This window comes from Canis aureus, chromosome 33 (genome assembly GCF_053574225.1).
Source record: "Canis aureus isolate CA01 chromosome 33, VMU_Caureus_v.1.0, whole genome shotgun sequence".
NCBI classification, from domain to species: Eukaryota; Metazoa; Chordata; class Mammalia; order Carnivora; family Canidae; genus Canis; species Canis aureus.
In genome coordinates, this window is record NC_135643.1 from 5,444,333 (window position 1) to 5,460,985 (window position 16,653).

The 16,653-nt window shown below is 37.1% G+C and overlaps 1 protein-coding gene and 1 pseudogene across 1 annotated transcript in view; one reads left to right on the forward strand and one right to left on the reverse strand.

Moving 5' to 3' along the window:
- The window catches only part of CFAP299 (cilia and flagella associated protein 299), a 625,333-nt gene that overhangs the window by 597,659 nt on the left and 11,021 nt on the right, over positions 1 to 16,653 (forward strand). The window lies entirely within an intron of this gene.
- On the reverse strand, positions 1,377 to 7,229 carry LOC144303910 (MICOS complex subunit MIC27 pseudogene; annotated as a pseudogene).

The following is a 16,653-nucleotide window of genomic DNA, read 5'->3' on the forward strand; positions in this document are numbered from 1 at the left end:
AAAGGAACATAGTCCTGCCACTTTAATTTTAATCCAGCAATACCTGCCTCAACTTCTGACTTACAGAACTAGAAGGTAATAAATTTGTATTGTTTTAAGCCACTACGTTTGTGGTAATTTGGTGCAGCAGCAAATGAAAATGAATACTCATGCACTGCTAGGTTAATCAATTTTAGACCATCCCTATTTCCTTATTCCCAGTCAAGACTTCGGAGCACCCCATTACCTGCCAAGTATAATTCCAATGACTCTATCTTACATAAAAAAGATGATATAATTTCATTGCAGACATTTTCCACTATTTCCCTTCAACATTACACACTGAAGAAATGTTTATAAGCCATTCCCCAAATCAGTGGGAAAGTACATTTCCCACAATTGTGTCATTGCACATCTCCTGTCTGAAATGTGTTCCTCTTCATTTTCACTTGCTGACATTCTGGTTGTTCTCCAGATTTGAAATCCATTGCCATCTCCTCCAAGCGGCCCTCTCTGATTTCTCTAGCTGGAAATGAATCACTTTCCTTTTCTGTACTTTCTTTGCCATTGCATATATCTCTTAATTTTGTTTTAGTTTCTATCTTCTTTATGCAAAATGTTGCTTTGTCCTTATTATATCTTGAGCTTTTCAAGAACAATCTTGACTTTTATCTTTGAATCCCTAATATCTTGATTTCAGGTCATTGCACTAAATAAATATCAATAATTCTTCTGTTGAACCAAAGGAAAAATAAAAGAATGAATAAATAAGTGTAGAAAACACATTAATTTTATGCCATCTCCTCTTGACCATTTAAAGAAGACCTGGTATAATATATCTTATCTGCTTTAAAATACTTCAAAATAAGTCAATCAGAAAAAGACAATCATCATATGATTTTACTCATTTGTGGAATTTTTTTTTGCCATAAAATATGGATATTTTATCATAGCTCTGGGGGAAGAAAAGAGGGGAGGAACACATCCTTCTATACAACATTCTAATTTAGCTGGCAATAATTTGAAAAAAACAAAATCAAATATGTATATGTATAAATATTTACATGCACACATACATATCATTGGTATTTATATATTTACTCTATTTTTGTTTTTTTATAAACACTCTTAAAAATCATCAAATGCATCCCAAAACTTCTACTTCTGCCTCTTCATCAACCATTTAATATTGTTTGTATTAAATTTACAGTTTGTGTTTTAATCCCTTATATGATTGGTCAAACTGTACATTATATTAGAAGATGTGAGGGAAAAACTTTAATAGTTGTATCCTTTAAAAAAAAAGTCATACTCTCTGTGTCACAGTTACCCTTTATATGATTTTTTTCATCATTATTTTCAACTTCACACATCTTGTAGTTCTCTATACAGATTATTCAGCTTCTAGTGCTGTACATATGTACATCTTCTGGATGCGACTGCCCGTGACCCATGAGCTTAGGGTCAAGATAAACCATGTAGCACCTGAGGTGGATTCTGATCTTCTCTTTGTTTCAGAGATTGGTTCAGTTGGCAAAGGCACTATTTCAGGCTGTGAGTTGTTTTTGCAGGTATTTCTATTTCAGCAGAATTCCCTAGCTTGGATTTTTCTTTAGACTTAGGAAAGGACTATTTTTTGTATGTTTGTCCACAATGATTTAACTGCTTCATAAATTTGCTCGCTTGTAGTGTATGTCTTTTTCCCAGTTACCTTTGCAATTATTACTGACTGAACTGGTTAGCAAACAGCTGCTCCCAAAGTGGCCAGTCCCAGTGGATAAGCAATTTTCTTAAACCTAGAACCTTTTCTTGCCAAAACCAAGCCTATCAATCCTGAAACAGTAATCGCTCCAACTTTTGGAAGAAAATCTCAAGGTGGATTCTTCAGATAGTCATATGCATCTTTTCCAGATTGTACTGTATCCATTATTCCATTTTTCACAAACACATAAACACTCTTGCATCAGCCAATATAATGACCAGTTGTAGTGCAAATGGATGCAAAGCCCATTTGTAAATGACCAGGCTGTTCCTCAACATATTTAGATTGCAGAGGTGGTGCAGTTTATACGGGAAGCCGTTCTGGTTTCACTAGCTGCTTTTTGTATTCTTCTTTAGCCGCATGCACAGTTATAGATGCACATATCAGACCTGCAGGTATGGTTATCAGCTTTCCCATCCTAACAGCTGCTATATCTGTGAACTTCTCTGTCTAGATTTTCATATGGTGAGCCTCACATGTGGAATTTAAGAAACAAAACAGAACATCATAGGGGAAAAATAAAATAAAATAAAATCAGAAAGCCAGACAAATTATAAGAGACTCTTAACTCTAGGGTTGCTAGAGGAGAGGTTAGAGTAAAGGGATAAGGTAACTGGATGATGGGCATGAAGGAGGGCATGTGATGTAATGAGCACTGGTGTTATATGCAACTAATAAGTCACTGCACTCTACCTCTGAAACTAATAATACACTATATGTTAATTAATTGAATGTAAGTAAGGTAATTTTTTAAATAATAAAAGTAAAAAGAATGCTTCAGATTTTTAAAACCAATTTTATTGAATTATCTTTATGGTACTAAAAAGTAAATATCATTATGGTCTCCAAAAGACAACTATGATAAAAATTTTCTGACAACAGCATCATCTGGGTCTATCCAAAACATACAATGTAATAAAATTTGTAGGTAATCTTTAGATTATGAACATACTTGAATTTCCCTATGGTTGATATGATTCTTTAAGGTTGTTCCAACGTTTGTTTCTCCATCCACTGATTTGCTTGTTTTCCTTATTTTGAAAATGACAACTTTGTTGTCTCTAAACAATGTCATCCCAGAGCCCCAGGCAAACAGAGTAAGACAAATGTGCCAGACATATGTATGACAAGGGAATGATTTTCCCAGAAATGATAACCACATGAAAGTTCTCAGAATACCCTCCTGGGCTATGGGACTTTTTAGCCAAAGAAAATGCAAACTGTATGGGCTGAAGTGGGAATCATAAAAAAAGAAAAAGGATAAGGAAACTGGTTCAGTATTTTTGGAAAAGAGAATTGCTTCTTGACATACACAATATCTTCATTATTCTTAAAGAACAGTGCCTCTACTTCTAAAATGAATCAGTTGATCCATGGTATTTTCATGAAAAAAAGAAAATCACTATTGTTGGAACTAACAACACTTGGAGACATAAAGGGAATAATAATTAAATTGTATTGGGGAGATCATTTATTGAATACCTGCCCTGCTGAGCACTAGACTAGGAATTGAGCACACTAAACTTAATAATATAAGGCTTTGCCCTTAAGAAGCTGAAGTTCTAAGCCAATTCAAACTTGATTAATTCACCAAAGAGCTAACTGGCTTTTGATGATTTGTTTCTGACCTGCCTCTGAGAATTTCCAGTAATTTCCAATAACTAAGAATATCATAGTAGGAATAGATAATTAATTGATTTTAATTAAATGTGATAAAGTGTATGACAGAAGTTTTCACAAAATTACTTGATAGTTTTAAAGAAGCAGCATCCAGAAAGCTTGCTGACTGAAGTGATAGCTAAGATAAGCCCTGAAGAAGGAAATAGCCACGCAAAGGCGAGGCATCTACAATAAAAGGATTAGAGAGAGGACAGGACGTGTTTGAGGAACTCTAAGGGACTAGACTTGTTGGCACAATGTCTGAAGTAGGATGTGAATGGTGAGACAGAAAGAAGGAGAGGAGAGGTAAACAACAATCAGATCACAAAGGGTCTCGTGTGCTCCACCCATACATTCATATTTTGTTTTTGACAAACCAGGACCTATCAATAGGATTGAGGTAAGAAAAAATGGAAGAAAGGATATTTCTGCTTTTAGATTAGATCACATGGGGTTGGAGAGAAAAAAAGAGAGGCTTGGTTAGTGTCTGAACTTCTGCAAGAATGTGATTGGATTGCTCAATGTCCTGGATAAACTGGACTAGAGAGATGAGAGGCAAGGGAGTGACCTAGGAGGAAACTGCAATAATCCTCCAAGAATCATAAGGCAGTGACAGAGGCCTGGAAGGACGAACAAAGGTGAGCGGTATTTGGAGGTAGGATTAACATGATTTAGAGACTTTTTGGGAATGAGGGAGGAAGAAACTGTAGATGCCTCAGTGATCTCTAGCCTGGGAAACTGGGAGAGTGATGGTGGCATTATGACACAATGTCAAGCCTGCTGAATGTGGTATAGAGTTCATGGCGGACATGGGGAAAACTCTAAAACAGTTTTATTGTGTTAATGACCACATATTAGCCCAGTGTCTTCAATAGCTTAAAGATTTCTAATAGCTTAAACTTTATAATTTACTATGATGTGTCATTTAAAATGTTTTCTAGGGGAACCTGGGTGGTTCAGTCACTTGAGTGTCTGACTCTTGAGTTCAACTCAGGTCATGATCTCAGAGTCATGAGTTTGAACCCCATGTTGGGCTCCATGCTGAATATGGAGTCTGCTTGAGATTTTTTGTCTCCCTCTCTGTCTCCCCCTCCTCTCTTGATCCCTCCCTCCCTCCCTTTCTCTCAAAAAAATAAAATAAAATAAAATAAAATAAAATAAAATAAAATAAAATAAAATAAAATAAAAAATTTTTTTTCTAAAATTTTACCCAAATATGCCATTGGTACATAAAATAAGGTGTATGAAAAAATGGCCTTTGCACCACCCCCTTAGAGTTTCTATTTATTTTTACTTAGCAAATGGAAAAGACATTAATATTTACAAAATGCCTACTATGTGCAAGTACTGTTTTAGAGTATTTTTGCTTACATACTATGTCCTCTAATACTCACAAAATTTGAAGAAAGTGATATGCAGGAAAGTTCAGGAAACTTAGAGATAGTAATCTCTGACTACATCTGTAGCCTAAACATTAACTCTGTAATGGCTCTTTGTGTCCAAGGTCATACACTAGCAAATGCTCTTTATTTCTGAGTACAAGTGTAGGCCATCGAGTGATACTTTATACTTCCAGAGCACTTTGCTTTGTACATCTTTGGGAAAGTAGTAATCCATTTGGTCTTGTGTGGTGTAAGTTAAAACTGTAATATATCTTTTGGACACTGGATGGCAATATTCTAAATAGACTGATGTCTACTTCCCTTGTTGGGGCCAGTGTTACATAGGGTTTACATAACAAAGCTTCATTTCTGAAATCCTATTTAGTCTCTGGCTCTCTGAGACTTGCATAGTGTTTTGCCAATAGAAAAATAGAAAAGGCCATTTGGCGAAACCTGCCAGTCTGTCCATCCAAACACCTGCAATAGGTCGATCGTATTATCCTTAAGGATGGAAACAATACGTGTAGTAAATTAACTCCAGAAGGCCAAGGGCTAAGTTTTCTTATAGCGAAATTAAGAATCTGAGCACATTCAAATAATTTCTGTTCCAGTACAAAATGTGACCATCAATAGTTCTGCAGCATCCACATATGATCAGCATATTCTGAACTGGATGTGGTCTGGGTGTAAATATGTGTCACTGTCCCCCAAATTGGGAAATCTGTGGAATCTTTTAATATGTTGGTCTGTTTGGGAAATCATGACACCACATTAGGAATCTGAGGGGGAAGAAATGAGGAGAACAGTGTCAGCTGGCTGACATTTGGTATTAAGACAGAAGGGAAAGGATGGCATATGGAAATAAAAGAAGGGGATCTCTACCTGATAGATCTCTAGATGTAAAAGAACAAAAACTAAGATGTTCTCTTATTCAGAAGAGGGAATATAGAGTTATGTGTATTTTGATGGTTTTTGTTCTTTGGTTCCTTTTTGGAGATATTCAAGGATGCGACTTGCAGCCAGACTTGGACAATTCCAGAAAGTCCTGCAGCAGGTCTCTGAGCAGTTACATGGGCTAAACTCTAGGAAAGCACCTCACTTCCTCCAACTTTTCAGAGATAGACCTTTATAATAGATTAGATATCAAAGCTAATAAATAAATTACTGAGGCCAACCATGAGCCCTAAGCACGGATCTTGGCCATTTCCCTGGGCAGTGTCTCAGAATGGTAATAAGGAAAAGCAATATTAGGAATTACATTCAACTCAAAGCACCTAGTGAAGCTCAGCTCTCCAGACGGCTGTCAGAGCTGAGCTGGCTTCAGTACAGTTGTGTACTCGGGCCAGAGGGGATTATTCTCATCTGTAACAGCTTGCTCTGCTAAACCCTACTGCCATTCTCTTTATACTACTAGTGATATTTTGAAATACAGCGAAAAGAGTTACACCTTAAAACAAACAAGAAAGCACCAGCAGCAGAAACGTGTTCCCCTGAGAAAAGTATAGAATAATTTTACACCATTTACATGTAGTCTTCTGCTTTACAGCATTATTTCTGGGTGAGTCAGCTGAGATTGCAGAAAATTATAGAGGATGCTGAAATATTAGAGCAAAATCAACTTACAGCTTCAAAAGAAAATATCAGAAAGCAATTATGTTTTATTGAAATCAATCCCTCTAATTTCTAAAACAGGGTGGAACTGAGGACAGCTATAACTTCTCTGAGTAGCTGACTGTCAGTTCCTAGGCAGATAGCAATGAAGAAAAAGATTATATTTGGAAGTGACAGAGTATGCACTTTTTTGAGCAGTAGGGAAATAAAAAAATCATATATAATTGCATGTGTATTCCCATTTGCATTTTTATATATGTGGTTTCCAAGAAGCTTGAAAAGTATGCTATTTCCAGACTGTTTATTTTTGTAGAGAGGCAGTGATGAGGATATTTAGGTAGTTGTAGAAGTTTAAATAGGTTACTATCTACAAATCTGGTAGATCCTAAATTTGGTCCAATATTAGACATAATTGGGAAAAGTTTTTTGTGGGGGGGGGGAGTTTTTAAAAAATACATATTCTGAGTTACATCTTAGTTCTAATGCATTACAATCCTCAGGCAGTGACACATTTACTGTCATCAAAAATTATGAGAGAGCCTCTTTTAGTTGGAATGCCATGGCCCAACAGGCAGGCCTTGGGGGCAAGCTCCTTTCGAGACAGCTCAGACCTAGACACCATCCTAAATAACCCTTTATCTTCCCGAAATGACACCCTTTATTTCCCTGCCAATGGGCAGTTTGCCCAATGGTGGCCTTTTTTCTTCAACCTGTTAGCTTCCTACTTTCAGAACTTTCAAGATAAGAAGGAATCACTAATCCCTATTGCAACGTAGATTCCCAACCACTGGGAAACATGCATTGAGGTCATACCTGATGCTTTCGTCAAAGCCCATGGCTACTTCAGCACATAAATCTGCAGTCCAGTCAATTCCAGTATATGCCTGCCCAATCTCCCTAAGTGTTTCTTGATTTAGAGACTGTTATTTGGCCAAGAAAAGAAGCACCTTCTTCTCTCTGGGGAAAAAAAGCCAAAATATTTTCTACTTCTATAAATTTCCTTAGAAAATTGATCTTTCTAGGGTTGCCTGGGTGGCTCAGTGGTTGAGCGTCTGCCTTTGGCTCAAGGAGTGATCCTGGGTCCCGGGATCAAGTCCCACATCAGGCTCTCTGCATGGAGCCTGCTTCTCCCTCTGACTGTGTCTCTGCCTCCCTCTCTGTGTTTCTCATGAATAAATAAATAAAATATTTTTTTAAAAAAGAAAACTTATGTTTCTAAATAATAATTTTCTCTTCTCTATGCTGGAGATAAATCCTTCTATTTGAGGAGACAAGTTCATTCACCACGCAAAAAGAGGACATAAATTTAATAATTCTCTTTAGAATATGGAAATACTTATCTATTATTGTTTTCAGCTTTCTGCTTAGCCAACATTCAGGATGTCATTTTTAATATCCTGTTCCACAGATATTTAAACTCAGTAAGCTAAGTTCAATAATAAAATGATTGTAATGGTTAATTTTATGTGTCAACTTTGACTAGCCAGCCATGGGGGGGGCCAGATATTTAGTTAAACATTATTTCTGATATGTCCATGAGAATGTTTCTGGATAAAATTGACATCAGAATCAGTAGAATGAGTAAAGCAGATTGGCCTTTCCTAATGTATGTGGGTCTCATTCAGTGCACTGAAGGCATGATTAGAACAAAAATGTTGAGTAAAAAAGAATTCTATCTCTCTGCATGACTACCTTCAAGCTGGGACATGGGTCTTCTATTGTCCTCTGACTTAGAGTTGGATTGAGACTTACATCATTGGCTCCCCAGGTTCTCACACCATTGGACTCAGATTGGAAGTATACCATTGACCCACTTGGGTCTCCATCTTGTCAGTTGCAGATCTTGGGACTTATCAACCTCCATAATTGTTTGAGCTAATTCCTTATAATAGAGGGAGAGGGAGAAAGAGAGAGAGAGAGAGGAAGATACCTTGATTGGTTCTGTTTCTCTAAAGAATCCTAATACAGACATGTAATTATTTCTCATCATTTGTTGCTAGGTTGATTCTATGGGCCTGTTCTCTTGCTCACACCAATCCCTACACAAGACTCCATTAGGAGAAATGTACTGTATAGTTTTTCTCATCTCTGCTTATTCAAAATTAATCTCAACTACCTTGCACCAACTCAATTATGTTTTAAATTTGCCTACTATTCAGAGATTCTTCAGAGTGGTGTTAAAGCTTTGGTAGGTTGATATTGCTCATAGTGGGAGTATTTATACCATAAAATTGGCAAATGCTAAAAATCAGGGTTTGGGGGAGAGAAGATCCTGTTTTACCAATACCATTTGGGGGTAACAATAGAAAATTTAACTTAAAACTATCCCCACTCTAAAATATGTGCACTGTAAGTATGAAGTTTACATGAAATGGATGCTAATAAAAAGAAAAACAGTAAAAAAAAAAAAAAGTTAAAATAAGATAACTCTCCCTTTCCTTAACCCCAAGACTATAGCTAGCTTGAGACTTAGAAGCCTACAATGGGGGAGAGGAACAGAGGGACATGACCAGCTTCTTCTATACTCTCCTTTATTGCTCTAATAATCGTCCTCTCCCACTTGGCACTGCTGTTTCTGATCTTTCTAAGGTTGGGCTTCAAAGAGGAGATGGTCAGGGATAAAGAACACAGATTAAGTGCCTGATGCACTTGTAATCTGGCACTGGTTCCCACTTACTGTGCTGGCTGCACAGTTGCTATGCTCTTCTCCTGTGTTTTTTTTTTTTTTTTTTAAGATTTTATTTATTCATGAGAAACACAGAGAGAGAGGCAGAGACATAGGTAGAGGGAGAAGCAGGCTCCTTGCAGGGACCCTGATGTGGGACTTGATCCCAGACCTGGGATCACGCATTGAGCCAAAGTCAGATGCTCAACCACCCAGGACTCCCTTCTGTGGGTTTCTTTTGAAGTCAGAGTTTTTAAGCAGAAGACCTTCAGCTGCTGGTCTCTGGATACTTCCCTGGCTGATTACTTAGGTCATTCCCTCAGGCTTTGGACTCAGAGGGTCATGTCTTCTATTGAGGTTTCATGGCTCTTCCAAGTAGTCCTCTTAGATGAGATCCTTTTAAGATGATTCCTGGTAGGATTTCTCCCACCCACCCACATTTGCCCTCAGTCCACTTCTTTTCCCTCAGAAAATAGGCACTTGCAGCCTGCTATCAGCTCTGCCTCTCAAGAGTCTATTGCCCTTGACTCTGCAAACGTGAGTCAGGATCCCTGTGCCCTCCAAATTCCAGATGACACAAGTCAGAATCTCTCAGTAATTCTCACAAAGCGTCCTTTCCCACTTTGGTTAATGTGAAGACAAAGGATCCCCAAGTTCCTCTCCATGAGGAAAGGAATCCATAAGCAGAAAAACAATACTCCAAAAATGTTGTCCTCTCAAGTTTCTTTTTATAGCTTTGTTATGGATAATGAGTCAACAGTGGCCACACAAGCCTTAAGCTTCTGAATGTATCGTATATAAACAGTCTCATGTCTTGCTTTACTATGAGGGGAGAGCTTGATACCTATTTTACTGTTCTAGGCTTTTGGAGCCTCAGCAGAAATTCTGAGATAACAAGTCATCTTTAACATCTTATTTTATGTGTATCTCTAAGTACATTTGAATTTATATATATAATATCCTGAGCAATACATATACATATTACAACTTAACCTTTGGAGAGAAGCATTTGGGGAGATGTGTGTGTTTTTACTATATAGTTTTCTGTAGTGTGTAGTTTATTTTTGCAGTGTAGATGTATTAGCATAGTCTTTAAAAAAAAAAAAAAGATGTGCCCATTCAGATTTGAGAACCACTAACCTCTCAGTACCCATTATGTTATTTAAGCGACTTATTGCAATTTGTAATAGTTCTACTATTAGTGTCTATTTTTACTGTCTGCCTCTCTCTCTAGACTGTAATGTCCAAGGGCTGCTTGTATTTGTTACTAGTGTATCCCTGACACTAAATAGTTAGAAGATGCTCTTTCTTAAAGCAAAAATTAGAAATAGAAAAACAGGAACTAATTGAAATGGTTACCTATTGTGGGTTGGTATGGGATAGATGGGAATTGGAACAATACTTTTCAATGTATATTTGTTTATATTGTCTAAAGTTACAATATAAATACATTTTGAGTTGTAAAAATGTCAGTGGGCATCTTCTGATCCTGTATGCTATTATGGAATCTTCTACATGAAGGCAGGAATATTGCTAGGCTAAAATTTTGCTTTCTTCTCAGAAGTTCCAGACCTTATCCCAACCTGACAATTGTCCTACCTCCATGTAGAGAGCTCCATCTTAGCATGCACAATCAGAAAATGTCCACTAAAAACATTTTTACAATTCAAAAAGTATTGTCAAAGAATAGGTCACACACACACACACACACACACATACACATTCCACATACACACAGCTGTCCTTCAAATTTCAATAATTTGAAGACACTCATTGGGGTGCCTGGGTGGTGCAGTAGGGTAAGCATCCAACTCTTGATTTGACTCAAGTGATGATCTCAAAGTGCTGGGATTGTGCCCCACATCAAGCTCCATGCACAGCAGGGAGTCTGTTTGAGATTCTCTTTCTCCCTTGTCTCTCTTACTAGTGCTCTCTCTTTCTCTCTCAAAAAAATAAATAAAATCTTTTTAAAAAGTAATGACATTCACTAACTAGAATCTTTATGGACTATTCACCAAATGAACTGAGATTATTTTCTCAAAAACTCAGAATTTTAAAAGGGGTCTAAGCTTCAGAAAACAAAACGTCTACTTTAGTTTAATATTAATAATATGATCCATATTACAAAATTTAGTCAAAGAAATTAACAAATAGAGTAAGCTGGAGAGTTGCATTTTATGAGTTTTTGTGGTTTAAAAACATGTGCCTATTTTCCAGCTTAAGTAAGATTCAAATAGGAGGAAGAGAAAGAAGCCCTTAAAGAATTTTCCTAAGGTTCTAGAAAGTTCAAATATTTCTTATAAGTTATAACACAAAACTCAATTAAAGAAATTTTTCCCCAGGAAGACCTTTTTTCCTTACCCATTTTCTTATTCAATTATTTAATATCGTAATAAAGATAGCCTTTAACTCAGGAAGTGAAACAAGATAGAAAAGATGCGTAAAGGCTCTTGAGGTATAAATGACCTTGGGCACAAATCAAAAACATTAGAGCCATTATTATCATAGAAGAATGAAATGGGCTTCCTAATCAAATTTGTGAAGAAAAAGAAATAAACTTTCCACTGCCAAACAGATTCAGTATTATGAGATAAACTCACCATCTAATATGGGTGTAATGTGAATCATGGCCAATTATGTAATTTGAAAACTTACCATAAAGAGAGAGAGTAGAATCAGTGATCATTCATTTAAAAAAAAACCTTAAGACAACAAAGAGGAACTTGTCGTCTCAATTCATCTAAAATGTTCAATATACATTACATTTTTTAATAATATCAAATATTTAAGCAGTCTAAATGGCAAATCCTTAAAGATTTCTGATCCACTTTCAAGCAAGCATCCTAGCTTCAAGATCTTTTGCCTATAGAATAGATGTGAGCAAAATTTAGTGGCATCCAAATAGCCCAAGGTATGATCCTATTCCCTAATTAGTAATGCATTCAAAATATATCTAGTAAGGGCAGCCTGGGTGGCTCAGCTGTTTAGTGCCGCCTTCAGCCTAGGTCATGATCCTGGAGACCCGGGATCGAGTCCCACATCAGGCACCCTGCATGGAGCCTGCTTCTCCCTCTGCCTCTGCCTATGTCTCTGCCTCTCTCTCTCTCTCTCTCTCTCTCTCTGTGTGTGTGTGTGTGTGTGTGTCTCATGAATAAATAAATAAAATATTTAAAAAATATATCTAGTAAGTGCGTATTACATACCCAACTCAATGGTGTGAAAGACATCTCCCATCTCTGTGGGCCTTACCAAATAGCAAGGAAATAGTTAATCAATATAACATAGTGTGGTAAGTACCTCAATGAGAGAGGTACAGTATTCTATGTAAAACATGGCAGAAGCCACTAAAGATAGCGTAGGAGCTGGGAGTATGGAAGGCAGCAGATTCCATGGAAGTAATCTGAAAGCACTTGTGTGTCTCTCTCTTCTTCCTCTTCCACCCATTTTCTCATCTATCTTTCTGTCTTTCCTCTTCATCTTACTCCAGATATCTTTCTTTTCCTTTTTCTTTTCTTGCCCCAACCTACTTAATACCAGTTCCTCTACTCTTTCTACAGTTGCATTGACATAGGATTTGAGCAATGCCCCTCTTCAAAGCTAAAACTCACTTAATTCATATCCAAATTTGGTTTCTTAAAATAGCAGAGAGAGCTACAGCCTTGGGGAGTGAGTGAGCATTGAACTCCCAGTCAGGTGACCTGGGCACTAATCCTGATTTTGCCAAGTAATAATAGCCGTGTGAGTCAGAACAAACAACCTCTCAGAATCCCAGAGTCTTCATCTTCATAATGAGTCCACCTTACAGGTATGTTGAAAAGGGAAATGTAGTGAAAATGATCATAAGAGGCACAGGCAAACAAAAATAACATTATTATCAAAGGAACAAACCAAAAACATGTCTAATTTGACTCAATCAGGAAATGTTTTAGGAGTCTTTCTTTTGAAATACATCAAAAGCTATACCTTAATTGTGTCATCTACAAAATGAATTAAGTTGTATAGCTCAGATAACTGGACTATACTGTACAGAAGTTTGTTTTTTTAGTGAATTTTGTTGGTGAAATGTAAGTATCTGACCATGACTGATAGAGTTTGAAAAATTTTTATTAAAAGACTATATATGGTCATTATATAACCTACTCTCTCTACTTATGTAGCTTTTTTCATGATAGGATGAAAGCTTCCTATCTTATGAATCCTGGAATCAATCTTAAACAAGGAATGGACTTACTGATTATTCAAAATATTCAGATGTAGATTTACATTATTAGCCAAGTTTGATTGATTATTCAAAATATTCAGACATAGGTTTACATTATTATCCAAGTTTTTATTTTTAAACATCTAAAGAACACTGAGCAGTTTATACTTTGTTTCTCATCACCTACAACTACAGAGTCCTTGAAACACCTAATCATTGCTCAAAGGGAAGAATATATAATTTGACTTATCATGCATTTATAATAGACCTGAATCCAGTGCCTACAGTGATAATCCACTCTTTTCTCATAGTATTTCCAGACAGTGGGTCACCTTTTATCAGAAAGTTTTGGAAGAGTACTTTATATACATACTTGATAGAACAATTTTGTCCACTTTACTTTCTTATAAGATAATTTTTAAATTTCCCCTTCTTTGGGCAAGGCAATGTTTGACTCATGGCATTTCAAGGAAACTATCTACTTATCTTCTGGTGGTTGACTGATTCAGTCAATCTTTGAACAAATATTTATTGAGGAACTAGTATGCACCAGGTAACTTTCAAGGGTTATTCCATTTCACTGTCACCACAATTCTGTAAGGTACATAATATCCTCCACTTTCAGTGTAAAGATGCCTGGACAGAGACAGACCAAACAAAATTCTATGAAAAACATACAGAGGCTTTCTATCATCGTGTCTTCATGGAATTAGTTTGCTCATTTAAGCAGACTGGGCAGTAAACGTCACAATCTGTTTTGAACAGTTTTTCAGTGATGCCTTCTTCACTGTGGAAAGGCACTTGGGAGTCACTGTGTCTCCACTAGGAGTGCTCAATTAGATTTCCACATCACACTGCCAATGCTGTTAGGACTCAGAAGAGGGCACAGGAATCAGCAGCATCGCTATCTAGAGAATTTGCCCGCTGCTGACAAAGTTTGTCAAAAATTACTGTTGTCTGTTAAGACAACTTTAGATAGAGATACCAGCTACTTCCAATGACCAAGGCAGACACATTTTCGCCATAATAAACTAGTAGGCAGAATTTCTAGGTATGGCGGGAAATCTCTTTGAGTCTCCCTTCCTTGAGGAAAGGGCAAAAGTGCACCTCCTTTTGAGAAATGCTCCTGCCTTTTGAGAAGAATGCTCCTGCCTTTTGAGAAAGACATATCTCCTGTATGCAACAAAACCAACCTGCAAAAAGACACTGTAAAGAATTTAGTAGGCTGAATCAGAATTGGGGTGCTTATGGATTCATAAATTATCTGCCCTTCTGTTTTTCTGGCTCTCAAAAAGGATGTTGACAAGTATTTTACTCCTTGGTTTCCTGCTTTTTTAACTCATAAAATACAAGTTTCAATATTTCTCACCAAGTGACAAATGTAAAGTGTTTTGGAATTTTCAGAGGAACAGTGTTTTTGCAGGCACAGCAGTTTGCCAAAAAAATCTGCAGTTGAAGTCTGAAAAAGTATGCGACTTTAATTAAATGACCAGGCAAGAAGTGTATCATTTCTACATCATGTGTAGGCATATAATTTTTTAATTTTACATTGCAATAGAACTCTGCCCCTGAAACATTCATAATATTGCAATTTGGGGCTTTTGTTTGGAGTGGGAATGAACTGAATCACTCATTCTCAGATAAAATGCACACAGTCGAGAGCTCCATGACTATCTGTGAGACAGATGGGAACTCCTGATGCATACCAGGCCGCTGTTCTTCAGCAAAGAAAACAAAAACCCAGGTGCAGAATGTATTGGAACAGTGCAGATGGTCCTTCCAGGGTGTTCACTGTTTACAAGAAAAAGGAACGGAGCTCTCATCATTGAGTGACCACTCTTCCTGGGGATCTATTTCCCCCAGCTGGTCTCAAGCAGAATATCCCCCCAAAGGCCCAAGCAGCAGCTGTCATTGACCTCTGCCCCTTCAAAGAGAGAGGCTGGGTGGCCGCTTTCACCCTGTCAAGATGTGCTAATTATGTGAATGTTGAGAATCAGAGCCTACATACTAGAACAGTATTTCTATAGCGGGTGTGCCTCCCACACATCTTTCTCTTGCCCTTAAGTGTTTTAAAGGAAAACAGTTTCCATCTGTTTCTTTACAGATTACTGGCATCTTTTCCATCTAGTTGTGTGTTATCAGCTCCCAGTTATGTCTGAAGTATGCCATTATTTGGGGAAGTAAAAAGTCAACCGTAGGAAGATGGATTTGGTAGGAGCGGGAGGGTCCTCTAGATAGCTCTCCTGTGCCAGGTGTATGTCCTTCATTTACAAGCATGGCTGCATCTGCTTCATCACATCATCACAATAACTCCTAGAGGAGAACACTCTTGTTCACATTGGGCAGACAAGTCAACTGAGACTAGGGGAGACTGATACAATACTCTCGTACTGTACACACTCTCTAGTCTCTCCCTTCCCCATTTCATCTTTGACACTACCTAGTCAGTCTTCCTAAGATGTAGTTCCAATTGTTTTTACTCCAGTGCTCCTCCCTTGAATAGTCAATGAAGTACAAACTCCTCTGTCTGCCTTTTAAGATGTAGCCTCAGCCTGACCTTCCAAGTGTATTTTAAACTCCTTACCAAGGCAAATCTCTCCAGCTACATCCCGGGTTTCTGCCCTTCCTCCTACAATTAAGATTTCTCTGATTCATCTATCTTCCCCTTTATTCTTGCATCCTTCCAGGGAGATCAGACCATATTTCACAGATCAGCACAAAGGTCATCTCTCTCAGGAAACCTTTTTCCTTGCTTTTATATGTGTTAAACCCTTTATAACTTAGCATGTTAAACTTGGAGCTCATCAAAATCCACTAAAGATGATGCTGAACCATGTATGTTCACATTGAAAAGCATACTAAAATTCAATATTATTATGATCTCCACAGAACATTGTATTATGCATCATGTACGGAGAATTAGAGAAAATAGGTAAATTTTTAAAACTCTTTTCTGAGCTGTCTTGAAAGAGAGAGAGGCAAAGAGAAGAACATAGAGTCATATAAAAAAAACAAACACTAAGCATGGAGATAATAATATGAAATTGAGTTTTCAAGTAACAATATATGGTCATTCTGTTTTACCTAGAGGCGTTGACATCAAAAGTATTTAGATACATATATTCTTTAGAGATGGCTCAGATGAAAGAAAATTAATATTGCATCCCTACAAATGATAAGAACCTATTTATTATCTCATCTTACCACAAGCAGAGATGTACCAATAAATGTTTAACAATAGGCTCTGGAAAGAAAAGAGGCCTTGATCTGTAGTCTTTGGCAATTTCTTTAGTGTAAATATTTTCATTACTAATATTTCAATCCAAACTTACTAATGTAACATCTCTGACTATGGAACTAGAAGAGATGGGCACTTTGGGCTCTTATGAGTTGG